Source organism: Macrobrachium nipponense, chromosome 18 (assembly GCF_015104395.2).
Source record: "Macrobrachium nipponense isolate FS-2020 chromosome 18, ASM1510439v2, whole genome shotgun sequence".
NCBI classification, from domain to species: Eukaryota; Metazoa; Arthropoda; class Malacostraca; order Decapoda; family Palaemonidae; genus Macrobrachium; species Macrobrachium nipponense.
In genome coordinates this window covers 58288137-58295636 of record NC_087211.1, presented here as the reverse complement: position 1 = coordinate 58295636, position 7500 = coordinate 58288137, and the positions used below count along the sequence as shown (strand labels likewise).

The following is a 7500-nucleotide window of genomic DNA, read 5'->3' as shown; positions in this document are numbered from 1 at the left end:
AGAAACCGGGAAGGTAAGGACCAGCACTGGAACCATCAAGGAGCATCAGCGAATCGGCACAGTTGCAGATTTGACTTCATTGTCGGCATGAAGACTGCGTATACGTGTAAAGCAGGACATATATATCAGGTACTTATTTACCGAAATACATTATTCAAGCTTTTAGAAAAAGTTCAGATTTTTTCTGCGTCAATTATCGTGATTCTGCAATAAGGAACCTGTATAAACTTAGTGGGCAGTGAAACGATTCTTTAGCAGAGACGGTTGTCTAAAGTCAAAGACGAAAATTTATTAATTACAGGGTAACCCCCGTATGACCCGATGAAGGGCCAAGGCATACGTGAATTTTGTTGTGAAATGTCAGACGAGAAGATTGGGTTGCCCTGGTCCACGGTACAGATCCATGCCCAGTTCATACTGATCAGGTTGAAGTGCCCAGCTCATACTGATAGATCAGGTTGGAGTATAACCGTGGCCAACAGACACACGTGACATTTTCTCAAAGTCGTTCCAGACTTCTCAGCTGAGACTAGTTTTATATACTGAAACCACAATTCTCATTGCCTGGAGTTTAAATAACGGCTTTCGGGGTCTATTTGTTCATGTGCAGCTGTAATAGATTAACTTTTAGCCACCCAAATATACTCGTAAACAAACTAATTTGTTAGCTACTGAAGTGTACACACGAATAACATAGTTGGTCACGGAACACCGATTAAGTTCTGTACGACGTCTAATTTTCTAAGTATTGTTTGGAAACGAGATACAGGTGTTCCTGGAACATCTCGGTCTTGTCCGCTCAGGAGCCGCCCGAACATCCCCCCCAAGCCGATGATTTCATATTTCCCTGAAGGAAAACAATGCTACTCCGACCTACACTTGGTATTTCAAGAATAAGTTTCCCTCGGCTAACGAAGGCAAAATTGAAACGGAAACCAGATAATGTTAAACGAAGCTTTCGGATAAGGTAAGCAGTTTATTTTTTATAAACTAATTATATATATATAGGTTAGCATGGTGAAAAATGAGTTTTAATCTACTAGGGACAAGTAGCCTAGACCAGTCGTTTTGTCCAAAGGAAAACTTCACTGTAAATACTGCGGCCGGAATTTTACTGATAATTGGCAGAAAGGAGCAGGTTGCCAAATGTGACTAACTAAAACCCGTCAGACAAGCCTTCAAACCCCAGAAACCGCTAGATTTTTCAAATGTCATGAAAATGTATAGAACTTTCATTTTAATAATTAAATAATTTGATTTACTTATCTTTTTGACTTCGCTATTGGGCATATATATATCTAGAGATCCTTTCGTATCCTATTCTTGTAAAGAAAAAAAATTTATCAGTCATCCTAGTCATCCTCAACTAAAGTTGAAATTGCAGTGACTGGAGATTTCGAGTTTGAAGAACCTGAATATGATACGCTATATGCAGCTATCGTGCCTACTTTTTCTAAGACGCTTCTAGGAATGACATATGTATGGCAGTTTTTCTCCAACCTTTTGAGGCCATTCCTAATAGCAAGAACTGAATTCACTGATTTCAAACTCAATCTATTTCTCAATTTGTTTTTAATAATGTTATGTTGGCTAAATAAAGCTAATTGTCCTTCAGCCTCGTTAGTTTCATATTTCAGTTCAGGGAATGGTCAATATTTGTGAATTTTATTTTTGACTGTCGTGCACTTGAAAACGGTTGAGCTACTCCTACATGTTTAGTAGTGCGAGCATGGCCACGTAAGTCACTTAGTTTTGCAGCCATTTCAGTTTTACAAAATGCAATATGCCCTTCTCTTTTTTCCACTGGCTTTAACGAATCCTGCAACAAAAGAAAACCTTCAAGCTTTTCCTGTAAGATTGATGGTAATTTGGACCCATTTCTATGGAGGGAAACGCAATTCACAAATGAAAATTAAGATAGCACAGAGACCATTCCACTAGCAACCTATGCTGAAAACAGTTTCCAATTTGATAGTGATGCCTCTCGCCTTAAGCGATTCACTAAGCAATTCTCCCGAGATGTTAAGTTCAATATACTTCCCAAAGGGTAAACGCATGTATCTTTCTTAAGGGTAATCAAAGTTGTTTACTACTTTTAAAGGAACTTTTCACTCAAGGGTCATAGTTTAATTGATTTTGCTCACTAGTTAGTCTGTGTTCGTTTAATACTTGAACAGTTGTTAGAGAGAGAGAGAGAGAGTTGACGACTAGAATTCTGACGTGTATAACATGCTGGTAGAAAGGTCACGACCTGATAATAGGGTCCATTTATTTTACCCTCCCAGGTTCTGAGTACACTTCTCGTATTCCTCTATATTTTTGGGGATGAAATTACCTTGAAACCATTCAAATTTTAAAATTTCATGAATTATAAGAAGTCCCTAAACAGTTGTAACAAAATTGCAGTAATATGAATGAACTATTTTGAAATCCCACCAGATTTCCCGCTAGCCGCAGCAATGGTTTAAAACTCGCAAATCAAATTTTGATTCCGCCAGAGCTACTATGAGATTCAGGGCCCCTGTAACACGGTTTTTATTTTGCTCCTTATCAAAGCATCGGATGTAGCTGAAAGTTGACATATGTATATTCTACAACCACACACAAATTTTGTCAGCATTATCAAAAACCTAAACCCGTTAGTTTTAATCTTTATAGAGTAAAATTGATCTAGCCGACGCCATGGCCAATGATTGCGAGCCAAGAGTCGAAAAACGTTCATTACGTAAGCAAAGTAAACATCGTTTTACGAAATGTTGCCCCGCCCATCCACCAGACAAACCCATTCACCTTATTCCATCGGCTCTGAAACCCATAGTAGTGAAGAATGGCTAACAGGATTTGGAATTGTCCCGTGGTTGCAAAACTGCATTTGTCTTACGACTTGCAACTTTATACAGTCAAAAGAAAGCCCGTGGTCATACTTACTATAGCCTGAATAGGTAATTATTCAGTTTCTAGTTCAAATCCAATGTTTATGGTCTGATTTGTATTTAGCGTAACGTGATTATAATACTTTTAATGTCATTCAGGATTTTGAACATTTTCATTAACTATTCACTATGCCACCGAGAGAGAGAGCGAGAGAGAGATTGTATGTATTCTTATATGTGCTAAAATCTCCAGCAGACCAACGGATCATCCGATATAATTCTTTAGTCTGTACACGACCATGTTGGTTTATAAAGACTTTTATTTTTGAATGGCGGAACGATACATAGATGTGGGTGGGTATCTGTGCTAGCGTAGTAATACTACTGTAGCAGTAGTGCCGCAAAATTAGTAATAGCAGCAATATACATGAATTAAACGTTTAGGCCAACTGCTGGGATCCTTGAGGATCATTTAGCACTTCTTATAACTACTCGAGAAATGAGTTTTTATAGCCAGCAGTTAGATTTTCTAATACAACAATGTCCATGATAGCCTTGTTATCCTGAATTACAACGAGGCCAAAGTGGGTGGAGCCTCATGAAGTCATCATTCTGACGATAATTATCGGTGAAGGTTTAAAGCCAAAATACGGTAACGGCAATTTTTTTTTCAGTAAATAGGCAGATAGCCGATAAATAAAAATTGCTTGACATTGGATACAGCAGTTATCAAATCAAGCTTGTCTGCTATGTCTTTGAAAATTACCAACTATTCCCTACATCTTGTCAATCTGATTGTGACCTATAAAGTAGATTATAATTTCTTAGGACATTTATTATGGGAGTTAGACTAATAATCAACGTGTTTTTGTATTTATTAACATACTTTGTTGGTTTGTTCATTATGACAATTATCAGTGGAGAGGATTCAGAGTTCATAAAGGTGTACTGCTTTGCTGGTATTTAAATTTGTCATTGTTGCCAGAAGTATAGCCTTCATTACGTATAGCCAATCATCCATCGATAAAGAGGGAAGAAATCCTGTCATAAGTTACGTAACGGGTGTGTTCGAAACCTTATCTCTGAGTAAGTTGGCCCGTCTTCAAAAAAGGTCCCTTTTACATTATAAGTACCAAATTTATTCAACCTACATAATGCAGAATACAGTCAAAATTTATGTGTAGATATAATGTGTATTCTGAATAAGCGTTATATCTATGAAATGCATAGATAATAAGTTATTGCCAAAAAACCGTGTTACAGAAGCCCTGAATCTCATAGTAGGGTATTTCTATATAAGCTTTCCGCACGACCGCATCATTCGTCCCCGCGATTACGAAAGCCATCAGGAATTGGGGCGTCAAATATATTTCGCCTTTAGTACGAGCCCTTGGGGGTTAATTACAGTCGTCCGAATAAATTTTACTTAAAATACTTGTTCAGGAGGTATAACGACACTGAAAAATCCCAACTACCATAGTCGAGGCCGCCGCGGAATAGCAATATAGATCTACCCTGCGGCGTTTCCAGAGTTTTAATTTGTATTTGTCTATTTTTTTTTATTCAGATGTTTAATAATTAAAGGTCCTAGATGTTCAGTGTGGGCTCGTTGTATTTTCTTAGTTTCAAAGCCGTTTGTCATTGTTCTACAACATTTTCCTTTCACGGAGAAGTTGCTCAGGTTTCGCAACGTGTGCTTAGAACACCACTTGACTTTTGTCATGTTTCGTTGGGAATACCCGAGAGTTTTGTGAAAACTCTCCTTAAACCTTGTTCCGGGACCCCGAAAGTTTGTTCAAAATTGCAAAACCTTGCAATGTTACAGTATATTTTGCATGCCTTGGGCTTAGCTCTTTGTTCAACTGCTTGCATTAAATACTCCACTTTATTATTCAACAGTATCTGCCGCTTTTACTTGGCTATTTTTCCGCTTGGTACGAGTTTTTTTTTTTTTTTTTTTTTTTTACCCTGTGTTTTTGTGAGCCATTTGGTTTAGTCACCTTTAGTTTGAACTTAGTAACCACCTTTCGCCTCATTCACTACCCGAGTATCAAACCTTTGCAAAGATTCTAGTACCTCAAGGTTTACCATGATATTTTAATACTGGCGAATGTACTTAATCATCCGAACTGTTAAATCTGCATATTTTTTAATTCCTTTCGCTTAAGCTAATCCGAACATGTATATATTTTCTACTCGCATTTGTTTGAAACCTTTCCATTTTGCTGGAGTTGCATATTTTCCTCACCCAGGTATCGTGTCGTGGCCTTTTTTTTTTTTAAGTTTTGTAAAAAAATAAATCTTAACTTCAGAAACTTTATTTTTAGTAGAAATTTCAGGTGTTAAAATATTTTGGTAATTCTACATGGCAGCTTCACACGGAGATGCCGTTAATTTTTGTGTAGGCAATATAGAAGTGTATACATTGTAGTACAGGAGAGATTTTTTTGTCCGTTTACACTCTTGACTGGTACAAAATAGTCCCGTGGCGCTTTTCCGTAGAATTGTCGGATTTTTAAATTATTTTGGGAATGTTTCTTGTCTAACTGTTTTTAGAGTAAGTTTTCCTCTGTTTCTTGAGAGGTCTGCTGTAATTTCGCATTTTCCAGCAGTGATTCTTAATTCGCTGCAAAATGGTTTCCTGGCACTTTTTGATATCTGATTTGGAAGGTTTCTTTTTGTAATAATGGTCGTCAGGCTTTTTATTTTTAATGACTAAATTATTCTTCGGCAAATGGAATGGAACTTCATACATTGTACTCTTGCTTTAAACCCGCTACATTGATATATTTTCATTTCCTACGGCCCCATCAGTTTCTGCTGTGAATTCATTGATTTTGTTAGAAATCTAGGTAATAACTCCGCGTCGGGTATTTCTTTGGAAATTAGTTTCCTATAGTTTTCGGGTTGCTTATTAAGAATTGTTAATTTTTGGGGTTCGACTGTAATTAACTCCCAGGGGCCAGTACTAAACACTGCGAAATACAATGGACGCCCCAATCCCTAGTGGCTGTCGTACTCGCGGGACCGTTCCTTGCAGTCCGTGCGGAGTTATTGCCTAGAATTACCGAATCTAACATTTGATGATAGTGCTACCTCTTGTACGCGATAATAATTTTTTTAAGCCTCGCATTTTGATAGCTGCTGTTTCCTAGATTTCCGTCCCATTTTTGGTAACAAATACTAATTGCAGTTCAGTCACATTGTTGAAGTGCTGTTGGCGTTGACTGGAACCCCTCCGCATTTTATTGAACTTCCGTTGGGGCTTAATCCAACCACATCACTTAAGTCCCGTCGTTGTTGCTAAAAGCCACACATTGTTTCTGGTAGATATTTCACAAGAGCTGAAATACTGTTTTTTGAGACCCCATTTCTCAAAGGACAAGATATTTTTATTGAATTTTCTCCTCACATGCCATGACCATTTTGCTTGATATTCTGGGTTAGCTTTCCCTGTTCTCAAACCATTTCCTACATTCAAAGCACACTTCACTGGAGTCCCGTCAGCTAAACTAAAGTTTCACTATTCATGGTTTTGTTAAACTTTTTTTTTTTTTTTTTTCAAGGCTGCAGTCATGCTGCCAAGGTTTAGGGACTCGAAACTCATGATGAAAATGGCTTAAAATCTATTAGATGAATGTCATGTTTTATTATGTACATACAACTAAAATTATTTTTTGTACTTCAGTAAATAAGTAAAACTTAAAATTAATTTTTTTGTACTTCGGTACGTGAGAAAATTGTACTTTGGTAAATTAGAACATTAGAAAATTTTATCGTGCAACCATCGACGCGAGCTTTGTGACCTAAGATAACTATAGCGTTCTAAAGAGTTACGTAAAGGTGAACTATAGCGTTCTAAAGAGTTAAGTGGGTTTCGTAGATAACATTTTGCTTCAAAGCCGAATGAAATTAGCATATTAATTGAATAGAACTCCAAATTCCCATAAATAATAGTTATACATTTAGAAACTAGTTATACAAAATAAATCTACCACCTGTGACTGAGCAGTGGGGCACGCCAGATAGCCAGAACAGAGACCGATAGGAGGTTCCTAAGGTTAACTAGCTGTTGATATTAGAGGAAACAGTACACTGAATATTAGTGTCAAATGGCTTGTATGTTCGCTCATAATCCCGTTGTTACCTCGCAGAGTATAAAACTAATATTCTGTAGTTATTTTTTTTTTTTCAGAGATGAAATGAGCAAAAAAATGTTAACATGCTGAAGTACTAGTTGGCAAGAATTGAAGAAATTAGGAATGATTTGGCATCGATGCAGCTCGTGACTAGGGGACAGCTTTTTCTGCCAAGGTAAGAAAGTTAGGTTAAAGTGAGTAGAAATAAGATTTTGAGTGTGCGCGCGCGCGCGCGAGCATGCATATACCTATGCACTCGTGTAAATTTACGACTGAAAATGTGAATGTGAAGTTGCATTTAAGAAAAATCATGAATCATATCTTAGGAAACTAACTGTTCCTTAAAGCTCATGTTCTGATAAAATCTAATTTTTCAGATTACGTGAAACCTTCTTAACTTTTCCTAGTTAATAACCATATTTTGACGGGACACAATAGGAAAACGAATGCCCAAGCATGTAATTCATATAAGGTGTGATATAGCATTG

At 37.1% G+C, this 7500-nt stretch overlaps 1 long non-coding RNA gene across 1 annotated transcript in view; it reads left to right on the top strand.

The window, feature by feature from the left end:
* The window catches only part of LOC135197092 (uncharacterized), a 7521-nt gene extending 55 nt beyond the window's left edge, over positions 1-7466 (top strand). Inside the window, exons 1-3 of the long non-coding RNA XR_010310553.1 lie at positions 1-967; positions 7069-7187; positions 7390-7466. The exon at positions 1-967 is cut by the window's left edge and continues 55 nt beyond it. This is a non-coding gene — a long non-coding RNA (uncharacterized LOC135197092). The remainder of the gene's footprint in view (positions 968-7068; positions 7188-7389) is intronic.
* The last annotated feature ends 34 nt before the right edge of the window (positions 7467-7500 follow it).